At 45.1% G+C, this 24,269-nt stretch overlaps 1 long non-coding RNA gene across 1 annotated transcript in view; it reads right to left on the bottom strand.

The window, feature by feature from the left end:
* LOC140064064 (uncharacterized) overlaps nt 1-5,652 on the bottom strand; it is a 67,508-nt gene extending 61,856 nt beyond the window's left edge. Inside the window, exon 1 of the long non-coding RNA XR_011847688.1 lies at nt 5,358-5,652. This is a non-coding gene — a long non-coding RNA (uncharacterized lncRNA). The remainder of the gene's footprint in view (nt 1-5,357) is intronic.
* Nucleotides 5,653-24,269: the final 18,617 nt, after the last annotated feature.

The raw sequence follows: 24,269 nt of genomic DNA, 5'->3' as shown, positions 1-24,269 counted from the left end.
AATGGAATTAAGATCTGGGGAGTTTCCAGGCAATGGACCCAAAATCTAAATGTTTTGTTCCCTGACCCATTTAGTTATGGCAAGGTGCTCCATCATGCTGGAAAGGCATTGTTAATCACCAAACTGCTCTTGGACAGTTGGAAGAAGTTGCTCTTGGAGGTACCATTCTTTATTCATGGATGTGTTTTTAGGCAAGACTGTGAGAGAGCCGATTCCCTTGGCTGAGAAGCAACCCCAAACATGAATGGTTGCAGGATGCTTTACAGTTGGCATGAGACCAAACAATCGTAAAGGGGATTCATCAGAGAAAATGACTTTACCCCAGTCCTCAGAAGTCCAATCCCTGTACATTTTGCAGAATATCAGTCTGTCCCTGATGTTTTTTCTGGAGAGAAGTGGCTTCTTTGCTGCCCTACTTGACACCAGGCCTTGCTCCAAGAGTCTCCGCCTCACAGTGAGTGCAGATGCACTCACACCTGCCTGCTTCCATTCCTGAGCAAGCTTTGCACTGCTGGTAGCCCGATCCCGAAGCTGAAACGCTTTTAAGAGACGGTCCTGGCACTTGCTGGTCCTTCTTGGGCGCCCTGGAGTCTTTTTGGCAACAATGGAACCTCTCTCCTTGAATTCCTTGATGATGCGATAGATTGTTGACTGAGGTGCAATCTTTCTAGCTGCAATACTCTTCCCTGTTAGGCCAGTTTTGTGCAGTGCAATGATAACTACACATGTTTCTTTAGAGATACCCATGGTTAACAGAAGAGATGATGCCAAGCAGTAGCCTCCTTTTAAAGTGTCCGGTGGTGTGGTTCTTACTTTATCATGACAGATTGATCTCCAGCCCTGTCCTCATCAACACCCACACCTGTGTTAATGGAGCAATCACTGAAACAATGTTAGCCGCTCCTTTTAAGGCAGGCTTGCAATGAAGTTGGAATGTGTTTGGGGGGAAAAAGTTCATTTTCTAGGCAAATATTGACTTTGCAATGAATTGCTGTTAAGCTGATCACTCTTTACAACATTCTGGAGTATATGCAAATTGCCATTATAAAACCTGATGCAGTAGACTTTGTAAAAAATAACATTTGTATCAATCTCAAAACTTTTTGCCATGATTGTACATTTTTCAGTCTTTGTTTTATTACAACCATATTGGCAAGATCAAAAAAGTTGTTTTTGCTCATTAATGTACATTCTGCACTCCATCTTAAAAAAAAAGGCAAGAATGTAGATATTTTTACTGTATCACTGTATTAATAAATACAATTTCATATCAAAAAACATATATTAAAGTTACTAATTATAGTATTTAAAAAAGACACCGTCCGTTCCACTGATGATGTGTGCAAACACAGGATTAAGATAATCACACTCGCACTCACGCATAGATGGAAAGCAAGCTTAAGTGTGTGATGTGCACATGCGTGGCAAATGCCGCGGTTAAGGTCATCAAGACAACGCATGATATTGCAACATCCCCCACCGGGGCCTAGCCTTTTCTCGGGGCCTGGAGTCAACCGGGGCCCGCAGTACCTGAGTGGCTGGCGGTTGCGGCCTAGGCACGCTAGTGTCACGGTGCTTGGTATGGGGACCGGAGGGCTGTCCTACAGCCTGGCAGGTCTCCAGCAGGGTGGTGTTGGCAAGAAATGATGAGGGAGAGGCTGCTATAGCGGATCTCCCTGGGGCAACCCTTTGGTGTCTAGAGTATGAGTCTCTGTGTAGTGGACAGGGTGCCTGTGATGATGGTAGTTGTAGTAGCAGGGACCAGACGGAGGCAGAGGTTGAACAAAAACAACTTACAGTTCTTTATTGGAACTGACAGGAACCGCAGCAACGTGCGTGGATTGCTGAGATGTACTTGGAGGGAGGTAAATCGCCAGCCTGGATGCAGAGCGCAGGCTGGGAGGTAGCTGTGTCCTAATAGGAAGCTTCAGCTTGTCCTGGAGTGCTTCAGGTATCACCCTTGAAGGTAGGATGATACCCCTTTCCTCTCTTTCTCTCTAACTCACTGCTTGGTCTGACTTGCTAGTCTTTCAGACTCACTTCTCTGACTGAACTGACTGTTGGAAATCTCCAACCGTCACTTTTTCTCAGCTCTTGGTCATGTGGTGGTTACTCCTCCAATTACATCCCAGCTTACAATACATTAGGATAATACTTGTGATTGGATGACATATTTTACATCACATAAAGCAATTAACTCCTGCCTTACCAGGCAGGATCTACCACTGCAGAGTTCATCTGTGTTATCTAGTGTGATGTAGTGACATGCTGTGAGGCTAATCAGACACTACACAGGCTGCAAGCTACATGGTGGGACGTATTTGCAAACACAGCTCTGCCTTGCATCGGCGAGGGTGTTGCATACCCCCGGGGCAATTGAAAGAGCCGCCCTCGGCTCGACTACAGACTGATTGGGGTGCAGAGGTAGATAGGGGCACTTCTGTGAAGTGCAGGCTACATGATCTGTAGGGACAAACCGCCCATGGTCCTGGAGACAGGCACCTGGGTTGGTGTCGGACTAAGACAAGGACATGTGTGATAGTTGGTTGCTGACGCCATTAAACCAAACTGTACAGTAGGAAAGGTGTGGTGTCATGTCCTGTAATCCACTCCTTGCACCGGGGCCTGTATATTTGTTATATAAACACTTCTTCCCTGGCGACAAATATATAGTGTATATAAGCATTACATTGGCATATGTGACACAATAAAACATTGTACAATGTACAAGTACCTGCCGACTAACATTCTTACCCTTGTATGAGTGGCATCCAGGTGCTAACTCTGTAACACCCCCGGTCCCCTAAGGACCCGCAGTTTACGGACTACCCCCACTTGCAAAGCTTTGGTTTGAGGCATAAGATAGCGGTCAAGGTTTACATATTGGACGGTCCGACACAGCCACACTACAATCTGAAAAGCCTATAAAAGGTTAGTGCAAACTACAGACATAAATTGACAGTGTGCAAACATTTTGTAAACTCACATTGGCTTAGGAGCTCAATGGGTACACATCTTATAACATTACAAACATTACAGATAGTTAGTTAGGCTACTCAGGGTAGCAGCATAAAATGTCTCTTTACCTGAAAAGGAAAGGCATAAAAGTGCTTGAAGAATGTCCGTACCTAAAAGGAAGGCATTAAGTGCAATATAAAAATAAATAAAGTAGCAACTTTTCCTTGAGGTTGGCACCCTGTACTTGGTCTGCAGGAGTAAAATCATTGTCTCCAATATTGAGCTCAAGCCACCAGGATTGCTCGGCAGGCTCACCTTCAGCGCTTTGCTTCAGTTCCAACTGTTGGGAGGCAGACAGAGAGGTTTCCACCAAGTCTTCAGGATGGACGCTGAAGAGAGTGGCTACGGCTTGGTACTTTCTCAGATCCACTGGGGAGTTTCCCACATTTAGTAGTCGAATGGGTACTTGTCCTCGGGATACAGTGACTAGGCTCCTGGCGGCTAGAATGGGCAAGTCTTCCTCAGCTGGTAGAGGTTCTACTATCGCCTGGTAGTCTTGACCTTGGACGCCCATGCAGGCTCGACACCATACTAACGTCTCAGTCCCAGGTTGAAGGCGGACAGGTTGGGGATCCTTGATCCGGGCTCTGCAGATTTCTCCATTAGGGCCAGCAAACTTCTGTTGCGCCGCTAGAACCTGCATAGTCTCCTGAATTACCTTCCGGGAACCGTTGGGCACTGTTAGCAGGGAGTCGTGGAGAGCCTTCAGCACTTCAGGGTAGCAGTTGCGGAGGACATTGGTACCCAGTACCAGGGAGAAGTTACCATTTTCGGGCACTCGTGTCACCACTACGCCCTGTCTGGTTAACTCAGTGTCTCCAATGGTTAGCGTGGGCTCCCAGTAGCCACGGATGGGTACGGGCTTTCCGTTCGTAGCAATAATGTTCAAGTAAGCCTTGGGAGGCTGGACTAAGGATGCTCCTACTCGGCATTTCTCGAAGGCAGCACTCCGGAGGGTGGTCACTTGAGAGCCGGTATCAATTAAGGCCGGTAGGGTAACTCCGTTGATGGTTACATAAACCATGGGGCAAGTCCCCACGTACCTGGGCATCCAGTTAGCATCTCGGGGACTTACAGGTTCTTCCCTTGGAGGTCGTCCCTTAGCTCCAAGGGTTTGTCGTTTAACTGACGACATCCATCCTCTTCATGCCCATATTTTTGCAGTAGCTGCACCGCTGACGGGATTTCTTCTGACTCCAGGTGCTTAACGACTTCGCTTCTCTTGGGCGCTGTTTGGCCGGAGAGTCACGAGGGGTAGCTGACCGTACAGAGTTCTCTGTAGGTTTCTTCCTCATAGCGGAGACAGTCGCTTCCAACTGGGTCAACCGATCGAGTATCTTATGCAGGGTGTCCGCCAGATTAGGGATCTGTCCTGCTAAGCCAGCAACTTCCTTAGCCGCAGGAGTAGGTGATGTCGACTGCGTTGGATGGCAAGCTAGAGCAGAGTCCTCCATTTCCACGGATTCAGGCTCTTTCTGCGGTCCAGTAGGCGGTCGGTCCCCTAATATGTCAATGGCAATTTCCTTAAACTCAAGAAAGGAGGCCTGGGCATGTTGAGAAGAGATGATCTTTAGTTGACACCTTTGATTTCTATCAACAAGTCCATTAATGAATTGTTCTCTCAGGGTTTGATCAGAGGTTTCAGCGTCTTTGGGATCAAGACGGGTTATGGCCTTCCATGTCTCCTGTAGGGAGAGGGCAAAGTCTCGGAGGGACTCTTGGGGCTTCTGTCTTTTCCCGAAGAATTGCTGCTTCAACTCTGAGGCAGTACACTTGTCAAAGGTGTTGCGCAGCCTATCAAGAATTTGGACCACATTCTGACACTGTTCTTGGGGCCAAGACTTGACTTCCCGGAGAGCGGGTCCTTTCAACTGCCCGGTTAGGATGCCCACTTTCTGTTCCTCTGTGAACGGGTACAGGGCGAAGGTGGCTAACAACTTGTCCCTGAATTCAGGGAGAGTGTGTGATTCTCCCTCGTAGTGGGGTAACCAGGGGGCCCCTGGATAGTATGGCATAGTCAGAGGCATCATGGTGGGGGTCCCAGGGACCCTGACTGTAGCAGGGGTGAAAGGACTCTCTGGAGGGCTTAACATGCTCCGGTACCCTGAGGAGGGACCAGGGGACGGGACCTGCTCCAGTCCCGTATCTTCGTCCTGGGCGGACATGACTGGCCTAGCTGAGGGAAGTCTGTAGGGTTACACAATGTCCGTTGCTATGGGCGATGGCTAGAATGGGACGTGGGCACTTTAAGACACAGTCACTATTCCCTGGGAGGTGAGCCAATAACCTAGCATCGGAAACAATCTCTACCCCCCTTTAACTTCCCCAGCGGTACTCACTCAGGATCAGCCGCGGTGACAGGACAGCTCCGGTGCATGAAGGACTCCGTTCCCGATGTCCGGCAGGCAGCAGGGGCTCGGTGATGCTCAGCGGTGTTCTCCTCCAGTCGCAGGACACGTGCGCTGGAACTCCGGATGAGGCGCACGCTGCTGGCAGGCTTCAGGCGCGGCCTGCGCCGAAATCCAAGATGGCCGATTAACCCTCTTCGTTGCCGGCCGCACACGCTCCAGCTCCTCCTCAACGGTGCTTCGCACCACTCGCGCAGGGGGCGGAGCCTAGTGATGACTCTGGAGTTCCCGCCAGTGAGGATTTGGCGGGCTGGAAATACTTGCTGCGCCACAGCCTTGTGAGGTAAATGCTTCAACCGCTCTGCACCAACTGTAGTTGAGCTAACAGAGTCCGTTGGCAGGGATTAACCCCTTGATTGCTGGAGCGATGCTTGACAGCGCTTGGCAGCAGTAATAAAGTCAATGTGAAATATAGTACAAAATCACTTGGGCCTATACCCGAATGGTAGCAGGGTTAGGCAGCACAGTAGTTTTTCAATAAAGGATAGTCTCTAGTGCCAGAATAAGGCACAGAAGTAATGATCCTGTATTCGTGACGCCACTTGCAACATCCCCCACCGGGGCCTAGCCTTTTCTCGGGGCCTGGAGTCAACCGGGGCCCGCAGTACCTGAGTGGCTGGCGGTTGCGGCCTAGGCACGCTAGTGTCACGGTGCTTGGTATGGGGACCGGAGGGCTGTCCTACAGCCTGGCAGGTCTCCAGCAGGGTGGTGTTGGCAAGAAATGATGAGGGAGAGGCTGCTATAGCGGATCTCCCTGGGGCAACCCTTTGGTGTCTAGAGTATGAGTCTCTGTGTGGTGGACAGGGTGCCTGTGATGATGGTAGTTGTAGTAGCAGGGACCAGACGGAGGCAGAGGTTGAACAAAAACAACTTACAGTTCTTTATTGGAACTGACAGGAACCGCAGCAACGTGCGTGGATTGCTGAGATGTACTTGGAGGGAGGTAAATCGCCAGCCTGGATGCAGAGCGCAGGCTGGGAGGTAGCTGTGTCCTAATAGGAAGCTTCAGCTTGTCCTGGAGTGCTTCAGGTATCACCCTTGAAGGTAGGATGATACCCCTTTCCTCTCTTTCTCTCTAACTCACTGCTTGGTCTGACTTGCTAGTCTTTCAGACTCACTTCTCTGACTGAACTAACTGTTGGAAATCTCCAACCGTCACTTTTTCTCAGCTCTTGGTCATGTGGTGGTTACTCCTCCAATTACATCCCAGCTTACAATACATTAGGATAATACTTGTGATTGGATGACACATTTTACATCACATAAAGCAATTAACTCCTGCCTTACCAGGCAGGATCTACCACTGCAGAGTTCATCTGTGTTATCTAGTGTGATGTAGTGACATGCTGTGAGGCTAATCAGACCCTACACAGGCTGCAAGCTACATGGTGGGACGTATTTGCAAACACAGCTCTGCCTTGCATCGGCGAGGGTGTTGCAATATCATAAAAACTGGATGGAAGACCCAGCTTTGTATCGTATAGAGTAATGTACTTATTAAGTAGCTTATTAAAAACCTATATATGAAATCAATGTAGGTCACTGGTTAATCAGGGGCACATATTTGTACAAAAATAGAAGGTTAAATTGTGAGGGGTGTGATACCATACTGGTTGGTCCGGGATGGACCCGTACTTGCTGTCCACTGCGGAATTTACAAATGGAGGATTCAGATAATTAATTCCCTCCTTGTCTATTAAACATGGGATCATGTGATAGGTCATATGACCGAGAACCTGAGAATAGCATCGGATCTCCCAGGCAACGGCTTACAAGCTCCATGCAGCAAACACAAACAAAATTACGGAGTGCCTTATATGAGCTTTTTTGTTTCAATTTGTAGATAGCATTGAATGTTTTGTCCAGAGAATTGGATCATATGCAAAGAAATGTAGTTATTTAATTTGAAGAATGTATTTCATTAGCACCTACTCTTTTTTCGGCATAGTGGTGGCATCAGCTATTCACGGATCCAATGTGAGAGGGGTAGGCGGGATTTAGGGATTTATACCCTTGGGAGGCAGCAGTGCGCCGCAGCCATACTAGTGCCCAAGGCCATGCTGTATGCCAGTTAGCTCAGTCCTCTGAACACAGACATAATTAGAATATATGGCTACAGTCTAGGGCAGTGATGGCGGACCTTTTGGAGACAGAGTGCCCAAACTACAACCAAAATGCCCTTATTTTCCCATAAAGTGCCAACATGGCATTTTAAGCAGTAACTTATTTCTACCTGTTCTTCCACATCTTTCAATTATATATCGCCCCCCGGAGGCAACCAATACAGTTGAAAGAAGGAGGGCAAATTCAGACTCTCGTTGTAGCTTCTCTCCAGGGTCTCTCTGTAGAGGCAAAATGGTTGGTCCAGCAGGATGACCTCCAAAGATATTGCAGTTCTGTCAACACCTTCTCACTTTTCCCGCAGTTCCTAACAGCCAATGAAGTGTTGCTTTAAAATAGTGCTGTGAGCAGCATCTCTTAAGTTGCCTGGGACTTGGTGGATTTGGTCCTATTTGGTGAACTCTGTCCTGATGTGATGGTCTGAGTGCCCACAGAAATGGCTCCGAGTGCCACCTCTGGAACCCGTGCCATAGGTTCGCCACCACTGGTCTAGGGGTTCATTGGGTCTGTGTGACTCAGGGCGAAGGTATTATCTTACTTTCTTGGCAATATGTCTTTCAGTCTCTACCTTCCCCCCCTTTTCTTTACCCCAGGACTTGTTGCAACGGATAATTGTCTTTTGTTGTTAACAAAAACCTGCTACCTTTGAAGGACCTGCAGGTTTCTGCACCCCAGTCTATATCAGAGCTTTTGAAGTCCCCCATGATAAGTACTTCACCATGGTTTGAAGCCACATCCACTTGACTTATTAGCAGTTCCTCTGCTGCCGTTATCATATTTGGAGCCTTATAACAAACTACTAGTGATATTTCATTATTCTTTTTACCTCTACTAATCCCCACCCATAGGGACTCCATATTTTAATTTGCATCACCGATGTCATTTCGCAGGACGGGCTTGTGGCAAGATTTCACATATAAACAAATACCTCCCCCTTTTTTAATTTTACAATAATTTCTAAAATAGACTATAACCATCTAAATTAACAGTCCAGTTACAGCTGTTGTCCAGCCATGTTTCACTCATTCCCACTATTTCATACTTCCCCTCCAACATTAACCCCTTCCCGACATGTGACATAATAGTCGGTCACACATCGGTTCGCGGGCTGACCCTCTCCATATTGCAGCAAACACTTACAGGTAACACTAGCAATCAGTGCTAGCACTGATTGTGGGTGTTAACCCGTCCATTGCCGCCGGTAACTTTGGCTTAAAAAAAATGGATCGGTCGCCTTGACAGTCTCGTTTTAACAAATTGATTACAATGTGCAATTAGCACATTGTAATGAATGAGGAGGAAAATCCCCATATACTGTCATACTGTAGTATGGAAATATATGGTAGGATCAATCAGAAAACATAGGGTTAGAGCACTCTAGGGGGTCTGAAAAATAGTAAAAATAAAAAAAAGTAAAAAAAACAATTATATTAAAAAACATAAAAATTGTAACCATCCCCCCTTTCCCTAGAACTGATATAAATAAACAGTAAAATTCATAAACACATTAGGTATCGCCACATCCAGAAATGCCCAATGTATCAAAATATAATAACGGGTTTTCACAGAATTTAACCCTGTAACAGAATATAGTGCCCAAAGTCGAAAATGCTACTTTTTTGCCAAAATTCAATAAAAAGTGATCAAATGGTCATACAGTACTACAAATGGTAGCATTGAAAACACCATCAAAAGTTGCAAAAAATAACACCACCCACAGCTCTGTACACCGGAATATTAAAAAGGTAGCGAAAGAACATGGCAAAATGAAAAAAAAATTTTTTAAACCTATACAAATTTGGCATCCCTGTGATTATACAGACCCAAAGAATAAAGGAGACATGTCAATTGGAGTGCACAGTGAAATCCGTAAAATCGAAGCCCACAAGAAAACGGTGAAAATAGGTTTTTTCGCCAATTTCACTGCATTTGGAAATTTTTTCCTGCTTTCCAGTGCACGCCATTATATATTAAACCATCAATATGAAGTGCAATTTGTTCTGCAGAAAACAAGCCATCACACAGCTCTTTACATGGATAAATAAAAAAGTTATAGATTTGGGGAAAAATTTAAACGCAAAAATGAAATATGGCCTTGGCAAGAAGGGGTTAAAAATTGTTGATAAGGCTTCTTGCATTAATGTACATACACTTTATATGGTTTTCCCTATCCCTATTCCTTTGATTCCCTGATCTTATCCCAGCCCCAGTTCCTCCCCCGGCACTATGGCTCTTCCCAGTTACCTATGTACACTGTCTTCTTGATCTGTACAAGTTTAGTTTCCCTCCCACCAGGTCTCTAGTTTAAACACTCCTCCAACCCTCTAGCCAAAACAGCTGAGGAGTGGTATTGTGTGTTGTAATTAAAAGTAACATTATTAATGAAAACTAGTTTTTTGTACCATTAATTCTAGCTCTGTTATTATAACTCTGGAATTGTTTGCTGTTAGTTCCTAGTTACAGAAGCAGATGGGCGTATATGGTACAGACAAAAATTTGGACACACCTTCTCACTCAAAGAGTTTTCTGTATTTTCATGACTATAAAAATTGTAGATTTACACTGAAGGTATTAAAACTATGAATTAACACGTGTGGAACTATATACTTAACAATAAAGTGTGAAACAACTGAAAATATGTGTTATATTCTAGGTTCATTAAATTAGCCTTTTGCTTTGATTAATGCTTTGCTCACTCTTGGCATTCTTTTGATAAGCATCAAGAGGTAGTCGCCAGAAAAAGTTTTCACATCATAGGTGTGTCCTGTCAATAAGTGGGATTTCTTGCCCTATAAATGGGATAGGGACCATCAGTTGTGTTGTGCAGAAGTCAGGTGGATACACAGTTGATAGTCCTACTGAATAGACTGTGAGAATTTGCATTATGGCTTGAAAAAAGCAGCTCTAAGAAATGAAGGTCAGTCAGTCCGAAAAATTGCAGTAGCAAAAATCATCAGGCGATATATAGAGAAACTGGCTCACATGAGGGCCTCTCCAACAAAGAAAGACCAAGAGTCACCTCTGCTGCAGAGGATAAGCTCATTCAAGTCACCAACCTCAGAAATCGCAGGTTAACAGCAGCTCAGATTACAGACCAGGTCAATGCCACACAGAGTTCTAGCAGCAGACACATCTTTACAACAACTGTTAAGAGGAAACTGTGTGCAGCAGGCCTTCATGCTAAAATAGCTGCAAGGAAACCATTGCTAAGGACAGGCAACAAGCAGAAGAGAGATGTTTGGGCATTAGACCAGTGGAAATCTGTGCTTTGGTCTGATGAGTTCAAATTTGAGATCTTTGGTTCCAACCACCGTGTGTTTGTGCGATGCAGAAAAGGTGAACGAATGGACTCCACATGCCTGATTCCCACCGTGACACATGGAGGAGGAGGTGTGATGGTGTGGGGGTGGCATGCTGGTGACATTGTTGGGGATTCATTCAAATCTGAAGGTATACTGAAGCAGCATCTTGCAGCGGCATGCTATTCCACCCTGTTTGAGTTTAATTGTATTTAAATTTTTTTTTCCAACAGGGTAATGACCCCAAACATACATGTGTAAGGGCTATTTGACCAAGAAGGAGAGTCATTGGGTGCTACGCCAGATGACCTGGCCTCCACAGTCACCAGACCTGAACACAATGAAGATTGTCTGGGGTGAGCTGGACTGCGGAATGAAGGCAAAAGGGCCAACAAGTGCTAAGCATCTCTCCTTGAAGGGAACTCCTTCAAGACTGTTGAAAGACCATGACAGGTGACTACCTCTTGAAGCTCATCAAGAGAATGGCAAGAGTGTGCAAATCATTAATCAAAGAAAAAGGTGGCTACAATGAAGAACCTAGAATATAACACATATTTTCAGTTGTTTCACATTTTTTTGTTAAGTATATAATTCCACATGTGTTAATTTATAGTTTTGATTCCTTCAGTGTGAATCTACAATTTTTATAGTCATGAAAATACAGAAAACTCTTTTAATCAGAAGTCGTGTCCACTGTATATCCGCAAGTTTGTTAGGCTGACTACAGAGAGCTGTTCTCACTTTATGAATTTAAGATTGTGTGCTTAGTTTTTGTGCTAGATAACCAAGAAGGGGATTTTAGTTTTTTTTGACTATTTGATTCATATTCAACTGTATGAGTGGAATGTAAGAGTGTGTATTCTCGGTTTCTAGCTATGGAAGCCAACCAGAGTCAAAAAGGTTTTGTTTCAACCTCATATCAACCCATTAAGGATGTAGCCAGCTTATAGCTTAACCCCATAGCGCAATAAGACCTACCTGTACGTATTGCTGCGCATGGGGGAGTATGAAGAGGGCTCACGGGATGAGCCCTCTACATACTCACCGGGTGCTTGCTTCACAATGAAGCAGACGCCCGCCGCTACCTGCGATCGGTGCTAGCAAGGCTGCCGGTGGCATTAACAAGCTGGCAAAACGCCTGGTCGCCTCCATCTTGGCTCCGATCCCTGTGTCATCGGGGAGTGGCGATTCGTTGCCATGACAGCCTCGGGTCACACAAAGACCCGAGGCCATCATGTTTTAGGCTATCTATTACAATGTGCCATTGTGATGTCCCTATATACTGCCATACTGTAGTATGGCAGTATATGGTAGGATCAACCAAACAAACTAGGTTAATGTACCCTTGGGGGTCTGAAAAATAGTAAAAAATAAAAATCAAAAAAAATTCAAATCATGCCCATTTCCCTAGAAGTCATATACATATAAATAAATAGTAAAAATCATAAACACAGTAAGTATCGTCCGAAAATGCCGATTTCTCTAAATATAATAACTTTTTTTCACTGTGTTTAACTCTGTAAACAGAAAATAGCGCCCAACGTCGCAAATGGCATTTTTTTGCCACTTTGAAAAATAGTCCTAGTCACAGTCCAAAAAATAGAAGCATTGAAAAGATTATCAAAAGTTGCAAAAAATAACATCACTTACAGCTCTGTGGCTTTAATTTTTGTACATGTATGAAAACATTATAAAACCTGTAAAAATATGATATCTCAGTGATCGTGCTGACCCAAAGATTGAAGTAGACCTGTCATTTTGGGTTTTAAAACCAACCCCACAAGAAATAGGGCAAATGCGTCTCATCATTTCATCATGCGTTTCATCATTTTCACTGCATTCAGAATTTTTTTCCCGCTTCCCAGTATATGGCATAGAATATTAAATACCATCACAATGAAATGCAAATTGTTACACAGAAAACAAACCCATACAGAGCTCTTTACATAGAAAACTAAAAAAAATTATAGATTTTTGAAGGTGGGGAGTGAAAAATAAAGACGGAAAAAACGAAAAAGGGCCTGGTCCTTAAGGGGTTAATGGCTCAGCTTCCAACTGCTAAAGCAGCAGCAGCAGCTCCTGGCTCCTGTATATCATACATCCCAACTGTCCCAGATTTGGCGGGACAGTGTCATTTTATTACCTTTGTCCTGCCACCCCAGTCCGTTAAGAGAATGTCCCGAATATGACTGCAATGTCACGGATTATTTGGCCTTGTCCCGCCCCCGAGTTTTTTCTCTGTTGTGGTCAGTTTACAGTAAAGCCAGGAGGTGGGTGCAGAATCCCCCTTCTCTCTAGCTCCCGGACTGTCTGTAGCATGGCCCAGCACCTCCCCCATCACCTCCCCTAGGAGGCAGAGCCCTCCCTTGCCTTAGGCTGCCATGGCCCCACAGGTCAGTGCTATCACTGGAGCTCCAACACAGGATGCAGTCACATGCCGGGAGCTCCAGTGTTTCCACCATGCAGAGCTCGATATTCTCTGCAACTACACAGCAGCCCCAGGGGATCAGCCTCTGTGCAGGCAGGAGCTCACCAGCTCTGCGACCTTTTCCCTTCCGTGTAGCAGCAGGTCCCTGCCCCCTCCTCCACCTCCTGAAGTTCGTCCGAGCCCTGGAAAACAGATGAAGCAGAGCCAAGAGTGTGCAGCTGGTGCAATGTGATGACAGGTACTCTGTGACAGCAGCTAAAGTGTTAAACACTTCACTTTTCCCCCATAGACCCCCTGCCCCCATCCCTAATCCCCCCAGTGACCTTCTATTCTTTTTTTATTGTACCATATTTGACTTAACCCCTTAAAGGGGTTTTCCCACAAATACAAGTTAGGCCCTATCCACAATTTAGGCAATGATCTGTGGGGGTTTCAGGGATGAGACACCCACAGATCATGAAAACAATGAGTCTGATGGGGTCCCATGTACCTCAGTCGGACCCCTCATCTCTCTATGAGAGTTATGGAGCAGACGGCCGTACATGACCGCTCTGCTAAATTCATCTCTATGAAGCTGGCAGAGATCTCCAAGCGACAAGAAAATGTCCAGAGGTGGTGATCTTGGTGATCTCCATCAGCTCCATAGAGATAAATATCTGGGTTGCATCCTGGAATGTCAATGGCCTTAACTACCCAGAAAAAAGGTCCAGAGTATTCAATATGCTAAGAAAGGTAAGCTTAGATATAGGCATATTGCAGGAAACCCACTTCCAACTACACAAAGCACCAGTCTTACCAACTTCTTACTTCTTTCAGTGGTACACAGCTAATTCCCCATACAATGGCATAATCATTAGGAAAAATATCCCCTTCGAGCTAAAGGCACAATCCACAGATAAAGAAGATAGATTTCTTTTTATTAAAGGTAAAATAGCTAACACATCAGTCACTACTATAGCCTTCACTTGGAAAATTAGCTGATTTCAAAGAAGGAGGACAGCTCAAACCCCCCCCCACCACCACCACCAAAACTACACATACTTATCGGTCCCCCAAAAAAACCTACCAACACATTGGTTATATTTTTATATCCTCCCTGGACATAGATATCCTAAAAAACTCTCAAATTGGTAGTATCACAGTGTCCGTTCATGCACCAGTACTTGTAACACATCTCCAGGTTATACCTGGCAGCTCAATGAAACCTTACGAAAAGAGAAGCACAGAAAGCAAATTGAAAGTGCTCTTAACTATTACTTCACAGACAACAACAAATCAGAAATCCCTATCCCTATAAGATGGGAAGCCCACAAATCAGCAGCTAGAGGTGAACTAATGTCTATTGGGGCCTACCTCAAAAAGCAGAGGATCAGAGAAATCGACAACCTACTTTTTGAAATAACCGCCTGGAATGTGTGCACAAATTATCCTTAGCTGTGCAGAGCTTACGGCAAAAGGTGAGTTACTGAAACTGATCCTTAAGCTTAGAGTACCCAAAGCATACCTATATAGCAAGCACAAAGTCTATGCTCATGGAAACCGCAGCTCCAAAATGATGGCCTTACTTGCTAAACGCAGAAAAGAGAAATCTTTCATAAAGGAGATCAAAACGCCATTACACAAACCAGTTACTGACACCACAGAGGTTGCCCACCAATGCCTCACGTTATAATCTCCAACAGCATGAAAGCCAAACCTCTCTAGAAAATTGGAAACTCAAAATTAAAGCATTCCTGGAAAAACTACTGCTTCCCAATCTATCGAGCATCCAAAACGAATCTTTAATTGGTCTCAGGGAAAAGCCCTGGCCCAGACAGGCTCAATATATTACAAATCTTTCAAACACATTCTGATCCCCAAGATTCTCCCCATCTTCAGTGCCCTATCCTTTTCCTCTTGCTTTCCCCCACAAGCCCTTATGGCACATGTAACAATAATCCCTAAAGAGGAGAAAGACTTCACCCTCTGCAGCAGTTACCCCCAATCCCATTACTGAACATTGATGTTAAGCCAAACTCCTTGCTAGCCATTTAAAAGTCTTCCTACTGCTACTAGTTAAATTAGAACAAGTCAGGTTCATTCCAGGGTTGGACAGGATTATACACTATGAATGATACACCTAATTCAGTTGGCCCAGTCCAAGAACTTCCCTCTCACCTTTCTATCAACTGTCGCCAAAAAGGCCTTTGATCGGGTAGACTGGACATTAGAGATGAGCGAACATACTCGTCCGAGCTTGATGCTCGTTCGAGCATTAGCGTACTCGAAACTGCTCGTTGCTCGGACGAGTATTTCGCCAGCTCGAGAAAATGGCATCTCCCGCCGTTTTGCTTTTTGGCGGCCAGAAACAGAGCCAATCACAAGCCAGGAGACTCTGCACTCCACCCAGCATGACGTGGTACCCTTACACGTCGATAGCAGTGGTTGGCTGGCCAGATCAGGTGACCCTGGAATAGACTAGCCCCTGCCCGCGTTGCTCACGTCATTCTAGGTCTGGATGTCGCTAGGGAGAGAGCTGCTGCTGGTCAGGGAAAGCGTTAGGGTGTTCTATTAGAATAGTGTTAGGCAGGAGTGATTCTACAAGAACCCAACAGTCCTTCTTAGGGCTACAATAACGTTTTATTTTCCTTTTTTTTGGTTTGCTTGTGACTGGGCTTGCTGCTATTAGTAGTGCAGCTAGTACCATATTGTGAGTAATTTGCAGGGAGACTTGTGTTTAGCTCTTAGTGACACACATATCCACCTCAAACACCGAAGTGGGACAATTTATTAGGGGTTTGATTTGAATTAGGCAGAGTCTGCTGATTTCTTTTTTTTTACGTTTATTTCTTTTTAGAACTCACAGTAATCTGCCAAAGCAGTGTGCTTTGAGTGTAGGCTAGAAAATAGCCATAGGAGAATCCCCAACGGCTTACTTAGGCCTACAATAGCGTTATATTTTCCTTTTTTTTTTTGCTTGTGGCTGGGCTTGCTGGCATTAGTAGTGCAGCTAGTACCATATTGTGAGGAATTTGCTGGGAGACTTGCGACCGTTGTGTTTAGCTCTTAGTGACACACATATCCACTTCAAACACCGAAGTGGGACAATTTATTAGGGGTTTGATTTGAATTAGGCACAGTCTGCTGATTTATTTATTTTTTACGTTTATTTATCTTATAACTCAAAGTCATCTGGCACAGCACAAAATCCAGTTGTGTGCTGTCAGTGTAGGTTAGAAACTAGCCATAGCAATAGGATAGCATCGTTTTGTTTAAAAAAAAAACCAAAAAATACAAAAAAAAAAATTTGAAGTTTACACTTTAATTTTGATAATGTTTAACCCGAGGGCTAGGGGTAGAGGACGAGGGCGTGGACGTGGGCGTCCAACTACTGCAGGGGTCAGAGGCCGTGGTCCTGGGCGGGGTGAGACACCACCTGCTGATGAGGGAGCAGGGGAACGCCGCAGAGCTACACTCCCTAGGTTTATCATGTCTCAAGTTACTGGGACTCGTGGTAGAGCACTGTTGAGGCCAGAACAGTGCGAAGAGGTGATGTTGTGGATTGCGGACAATGCTTCTAGCCATTTGTCCACCAGTCTTCCACGCAGTCCACCCATGTCACCGAAATCAGCACTCCTCCAGCTCCTCCACCTCAGCCTCCTTCCCCCCAGTCTGCCCCCTCCCAGCAAAATTTGGCATTTGAACCGGCATACTCTGAGGAACTGTTTTCTGGACCCTTCCCACAGTCACAAACCACTGGTCCGGTTGCTGCTGAGCAATTTTCCGATGCCCAGGTTTTCCACCAGTCGCAGTCTGTGGGTGATGATGACATTATTGACGTAGTGGAAGAAGTGTGTAAAGAGGTGTCGGACGATGAGGAGACACGGTTGTGAGACAGTGGTGAAGTTGTTGTCAGGGCAGGAAGTCCGAGGGGGGAGCAGACTGAGGGTTCGGAGGATGATAAGGTGACAGACCCAAGCTGGGTTGATAGGCCGGGGGAACACAGTGCTTCTGAGATGGAGGCGAGTCCTATAGCAGAACAGGTTGGAAGAGGCAGTGGTGGGGCCAGACGGAGAGGCAGGGCCAGAGCTGGTGCATCAGCGCCAAATGTTGCCCATAGTCAAGCTCCCGTGGCGAGGGCTAGATTTTCAGAAGTCTGGAGGTTCTTTAAAGAAACACCGGATGACCGACGGACTGTGGTGTGCAACCTTTGCCAAACCAGGATCAGCAGGGGTTCCACCACTACTAGCTTAACTACCACCAGTATGCGCAGGCATATGCCTCTGGCCGGGCACACCACTGCTCCTTCCCCTGTGTCATCTGCTAGTCAGCCCCCTGCCCAGGACCACGGCCCAAACACCTCCCGTGCGAAAACCCCATCTTCGCCTCCACGATCCTCCACAGCATCCACCAGCGTTCAGCTCTCCATACCCCAGACGCTGGAGCGCAAAAGGAAGTATAGCGTAACCCACCCACACGCCCAAGCCCTCAACATAAACATCTCCAAGTTGCTTAGCCTGGAGATGCTGCCCTATAGGCTGGTAGAGACCGAGGCCTTTCAAAACCTCATGGCGGCGGCCGCTCCTCGGTATTCGGTCCCCAGCCGTCACTACTTTTCCCGATGTGCCGTCCCAGCCCTGCACAAGCAGGTGTCAGAGAACATCATCCGTGCCCTGACCAACGCCGTTTCTGACAAGGTCCACCTGACCACGGACACGTGGACAAGTGCTGCCGGGCAGGGCCACTATATATCGCTAACGGCACATTGGGTTAACTTGGTGGAAGCTGGGACCAAGTCTGAACTTATAAGAACGCTACTACACTTGATCTTATACAAAAGGTTCTTAGAAGTGCTGTTTGGGGAGTAGCCTAGAGACAGGGGCTTGGATTGGCAAAAGCTCGCCTAGCAGCGGAGCGCCAGCTCCATCTCAATATCCAACTAACATAGTTTTAACTGCAGCACCTTTAATCAACTACTAGTTCACTACCTCCATACATGGTCCCCTTATCAAACAAGCTGTGTCAGGCAGAATTTTGAGTTGTTTTCATGGCTTCCACATCAAACTTGTTAACTTTGTCGCCACCCTGCTGTGTAATCCACAAAATATACTGGCAAACTTTTATCATTTACCGATATTATTTCAGCGTTTCTTGCGCATCTGTTTACATTCCCCTCACCCGCCATATCCTAAACTTATAAGAACGCTACTACACTTGATCTTATACAAAAGGTTCTTAGAAGTGCTGTTTGGGGAGTAGCAAAGAGACAGGGGCTTGGATTGGCGAAAGCTCGCCTGGCAGCGGAGCACCAGCTCCATCTCAAGATCCAACTAACATAGTTTTAACTGCAGCACGATTAATCTACTACTAGTTCACTGCCTCCATACATCGTCCCCTTATCAAACGAGCTGTGTCAGGCAGAATTTTCAGGTGTTTCACCAGATACATAGTGGAACTCGGCCCATCTGTCGCCGCCATGCTGGAGACCTGAAGTTGCAATCATAGCAGCGCAATATGGATGCCCCATACTGTCGCTCTTAATCATGGAACCATTTCCATTATTAAAAATACAACCACTATGCTATTCCATTATTCCTAGGTGAAATATTCAAACGACCCGGCCTGCTTTGAAAATTATAATTTTTTCAAAGTAAACGCTTCTGGCCCCCAGGCCCATTTTGGGTCGGGAGGAGCCGAGAGACAGGGGCTTGGACAGGCGAAATCTCGCCTGGCAGTGGACCGCCAGCTCCATCCCAAGATTTGGCAGCCTCAGAGACATCCATGCATGCTGCCCCTGCTGTTTCCTTTCCATTTTGCCTCCACGATCCTCCACAGCGTCCACCAATGTCTCATTTCAACTCTCTATACCCCAGACGCTGGAGCACGAGAGGATATGCAGCACATCATCCCCTTATCAAACGAGCTGTGTCAGGCAGAATTTTCAGGTGTTTCACCAGATACATAGTGGAACTCGGCCCATCTGTCGCCGCCATGCTGGAGACCTGAAGTTGCAATCATAGCAGCGCAATATGAATGCCCCATACTGTCGCTCTTAATCATGGAAGTCGTCTCCATGGCTGCCTCCACATGTCGTCCCCTTATCAAAAGAGCTGTGTCAGGCTCATTTTTCGGGTGTTTCACCAGATACGTTATGGAACTTGGTCACTATGTCGCCACCATGCTATGTTATCGACTAAATATACCGTCAAACTTTTGTTCACATAGGGAATCATTTCAGCGCATCTTGCTCACCTCCTTTGGTGAAACCTGAGTCCATTTAGGGTATGTCGCCATGAGACTCTCTAGCCTGCCACTGCTGCCGCTGCCTCCGCAGCGTCCCCTATAGTGTCAGGGTCAATTATTGCATGTTTTAGATGCTATCTAGCCTCATTCGGTCACTCTGTCATGGCCATGCTGTTGCCCATAATTTTTGCATAATGGTGCGATTAAGCAGCCTCAGAGGCATCCATGCATGCTGCCCCTGCTGTTTCCTGTCCATTTCCGTGGTGTTTCGATCCTTTTCTGAGGTTCCGGGTGTTTGGCCAAGCTTCCCTGTGCAGAGCCTTGGTCCCCTTGAAAAATGCTCGAGTCTCCCATTGACTTCAATGGGGCTCGTTATTCGAGACGAGCACTCGAGCATCGGGAAAAGTTTGTCTCGAATAACAAGTACCCGAGCATTTTAGTGCTTGCTCATCTCTACTGGACATTAATGAAAATGGCCCTGGCTAATTTTGGTATACATTAAGATTTTTTCAAATTCATGTCAATATACTCTACAGCATCAGCAACAGTTAATGTAAACAATACCCTATCCCCCCTTCCAAATTACAAGTGGTACAAGGCAGGGGTGCCCCCTCTCCCCCCTTCTCTTTGTACTAACTATAGAGACCATCATGCAACACAAATCGACAACAACCAAGAGTAGAAGGTATCAACTTTCGAAGTACGGCACACCACAGAAAATTTGCATATAGGGATAATAAAACTTATGAAAAAAGTGCGGGGACATGAGGATTAGCCCTTAAAAGGGCTATCCTCACGTCCTATTGATTCACCTACCACCCGATCTACCTTTTATAGGTAGATTCGTGGTGGTAGGTTTCCTTTAAGATGTTTATGATTCCCAAGATCACATATCTCATGCAAACACCTCAACACTACTTCGTTAAAATGAGGAGGATACTTACAAATTATCTCTAGGATGGGGCAGGACACAGACTAGCTCATGGTATCCTAATAAGATCTAAACAAGACACAAGGGTAGGCTTTCCAGACATATGTATGTATTGTAAGACTATTCCCCTCAAAAGAATTGTGGACTGGTTTAAGAACCATTGCTCCAAACTACACATCCCATTCGCAGAAACTCTTACTCAGAGTTCTCTCACACAACTTACTCATCAAACATTGCAGGATCTACAACGTTTAAGATGCTTAACATCATCACAAAGGCACTCTTTAAAGTTTGGTACACAATCCAAGGTACAAAGCCCCTTGGCTCACACCCATCCCCTATCACAAGAGTGGGAGACCTCCTTGGTATTGTTTGGGTAGGATTTAAGATATCCTCTTTTAGTGTGCGTTGGCTGTGTTTCTAATCAATAAGCATGCAAGATTTGCTAATGCTTTTGCCCTGGGCAAAAATCAGCACTGCACAAGCTTTATTTGGTTTCACAAATCTATATAGAAAAATAGGGAAAAAAAACAGAAGGGGAGGAGAATTCCCAGCTTATGAAGTCTCTTGATTGGAGAACTTCCCTGCTGTCGCACATTGACGTCAGGTCTCGGCGCCATCTTGAGTTCATTGTTTCTATTACAGTACTTTTTAGGAAAATAAGACAAATAGAAATGACAGGATTTGATCAATCAGCTAGGTTTACCTTAACAGTCCCCCCTAAATCCTGGAATTTTTTTTGGCTACTCTTTGTCTAGAAGGACCTACAGATCTGCCCATATGTGCATCGCTCTCCTCTTCACCAGTTGGATGACAGCAGACCCCTGTTGGGTATGCTCCCATTTAGTGGACTTTCACATATGGGAATCAAATCTCTACTCTACCTTTCCCTACTCCAGAGGGCTGTTTGATATGTTTCAGGGGTGATTGATCTCAGAGGGATACCATCATTATGCAAATTTAGGTAACTTGAGTAAGGGGTCTTTGGCTTGTCTAACTACTGATACCCATGATACTTGGTGGACGTGATGAGGGGGACCACATAGCATGCAATAAATGACAAGAGCAAAATCACAATCCCCAATCTCACCCCCACTTAAAGGAAACCCTTCCAATCCCTCAACCACAAAGTAAAGGATATAGCGTCCACTTCTTGAGTTTCTCTTGAGGTTCCCTGGACAGTCCTTCAATCTTTTCAAGTGCATGGGTAATGGATCCATAGAGGGAGATGTCATCCAGGATGTACGTGCAACAAGCAGCTCCCACCATCTTACAGAATCCTCCCTTCTCAGCAAGGATAATGTCCAAAGCCATGCGGTTCTGGAAAGCATCTTGGATATAATTCACAAACCTCTGTTGATTACAATAAAAACAGTTAACAAACAAAAATTTTGCTCTTAGCTATCTGGGAAATAATAGACTCTAGACCTGCCCATATCTGATTGTGGGCCTTGTACTCATCTGGGACCCCCTTGGTGCTCCCACTGTATCTATATAAACACTTTTGCGGACCTTTTCCAAGGCCTGGCTCAACTGTATGGCATGTTCCATCTGGTATCCTACCACCAGCTATAGGGTCTGTTGGAAGTAGGGGCCTAGTCTGGGTGCACAGCCAAAAAGTACTTCAAAAGGGCAATCCCATCTTTCTGTTGGGGGTGGTCCTAACTAAATAGAGGGCAGCAGGAAGGCACTCGAGCCATGATTTCCCTGTTTCTTACATGGCCTCCTGGATCTCTAACTTTAGAGTGCCATTTTGTCTCTCAATCCCACCACTAACTTGGGAAAGGTAAGGGGTGGGCAGTGCCTATTCTACACTCAGGAAGGACAAGGCTTCAGGTCTTTACCTGTCCAGTGAAGTGAGTTCTGCGACCGGACACTGTGGTCTCTGGGAGTCCAAAACCTGCAGAAAAATCTCACACACCAACTTCTTGGCTGCAGCTCTGACAGTAGCCTTGGTTATGGGAAAAGCTTCTGGCCAACCTGGAAAGAGATCAATGCACACAAGCACCTATTCCTACGTACCACTTTTTGGTAGCTGGATAAAATCCATCTGCAGTCTTTGGAAGGGATACAGTGGCTTGGCTGTCACCTTCTGTGGGGTCTTTACCACCTTACCCGGGCTGTGGTGGGCACAGACTATACAGGCTTTTACTTTTCTGGTGACAGGGGTAGTAATGCCCGGGGCAAACCACTTGCAGTTTATGAGCACTAGCATGGCCATTTTGGATGTGTGTGTGTGTCCGTGGGCTACTTGACCTACTGTCGGGTGCAGGGCCGTTCGCCTTTGAAAAGAAATTCCTTATGTTTTCTGTCTTCAAATTTTGGTCTGATACGACTAGATTGCTCTTTGAGCATAAGTATTCTGGTTTATCCCATTTTATTTTTATACCTATATCACCGTTCTTGGACTGCCTCCATGTTTACATCAATCGCGCTGATAATACTGTTATTATTTCGTGACTTTATACATCATAGGTCATGGATTGTTTTCATGTTTACATCAATCGCGATAATTCTAGCATCATTCTGCAACTGTATATATCAGTCGTTTTTGTTTGTCTCTAACATTATAAGTATATTTACATATTCGCCGTTTATTGTGATCCACCATTGTTTACAGAATAATTTCTTTTTCTAGATCATGTTCGACACAGTTGAATTTTTCTCAACATTGATTTGATTCATTTGATTCACTCGATTTATCTCTATTGGTAAAGAATATACATTTGGCATTATACTTACCTCTATAGCCATTCGGGATCGTTGTCTGACCCTGCATGGCCCATAGCACTTTCAGCACTTTATTGCATCTTTGTACCAAGATTTGTCTCTCATGGTGTACTCTTTTTGGCACGATGAATTTAAAAGTGGTTAGTTTTAGTTTTTATGTGCATTTTATAGGCAGGTAGCTCTGCGTATATACATTTATAACATGAATACACTTGTATATTACAATATGGATACACTTGTTTCCCATTTAATGGATACACCTATACATCACCTATTTTCAGTGTTAAACATTATTGTCTGTGTTTTCCGTTTACAGCACTTGCACTTTGATGGATTTAATAGACGGCTTTTGTAATTATTTTATATATATTTATTCAGCATTTTTGCATTCCCTACTATTTACTCTTTCTATACATTTACAACAAATTGATAAATTAATTAATTATTTATTTATTTAGTTTGGGGATTACAGTTTCTAATGTTTCATTCAGTGCGCGCTGGCCACCAGCCCTGTGTCATTTATCTTTGGATATATGTTTGGTGGTAGTCACACTCCATCATCAATATACATGTATTCTTGATTTTAACAATCTAGTATATATCCACTAGCATTGCGATATTACTGTGGATCAGTAATTTCTTATATAACTTACGACAGTCCTCGTTCTTCTTTCTATATCTTTTCATCTTCTCATGTGACCTTTGACACGCACGGTGCGTTCCATTCAACATATATGCGTTCCACTTACCTCACTTCCGCCTGTGCAACCGGAAGTGGGAGGTTTTCTCTTCACTCGGCGTTCACACTCTGACAAAGCAGACCTATATTTAAGGAGGTGAGCCATTCTCACCCATTATCCCCTGAGGAAGCCTGCGTGACGGTATATACGCGTGGGGCACACAAGGTCTCCCGGTTCCCCCAGCCCTGCATTCTTACTTGGTAATATGGTTTTTGTTTTCTTCATATATTGTAATTTTTTCTTTATTATTTGTACCAATGTCATTACCTCCAGTATATGATATATGAATTCTATATTGGGCTATGTTCTGGGGGATCTTGGACCTGTTTTTCCCTAAGTATGGGAATTTTAATTGTTTTTAATGTTCATGAT

This window comes from Engystomops pustulosus, chromosome 6, assembly GCF_040894005.1.
Source record: "Engystomops pustulosus chromosome 6, aEngPut4.maternal, whole genome shotgun sequence".
NCBI classification, from domain to species: Eukaryota; Metazoa; Chordata; class Amphibia; order Anura; family Leptodactylidae; genus Engystomops; species Engystomops pustulosus.
The sequence above is the reverse complement of the archived record's forward strand: the minus strand, read 5'-3'. Positions and strand labels throughout refer to the sequence as shown.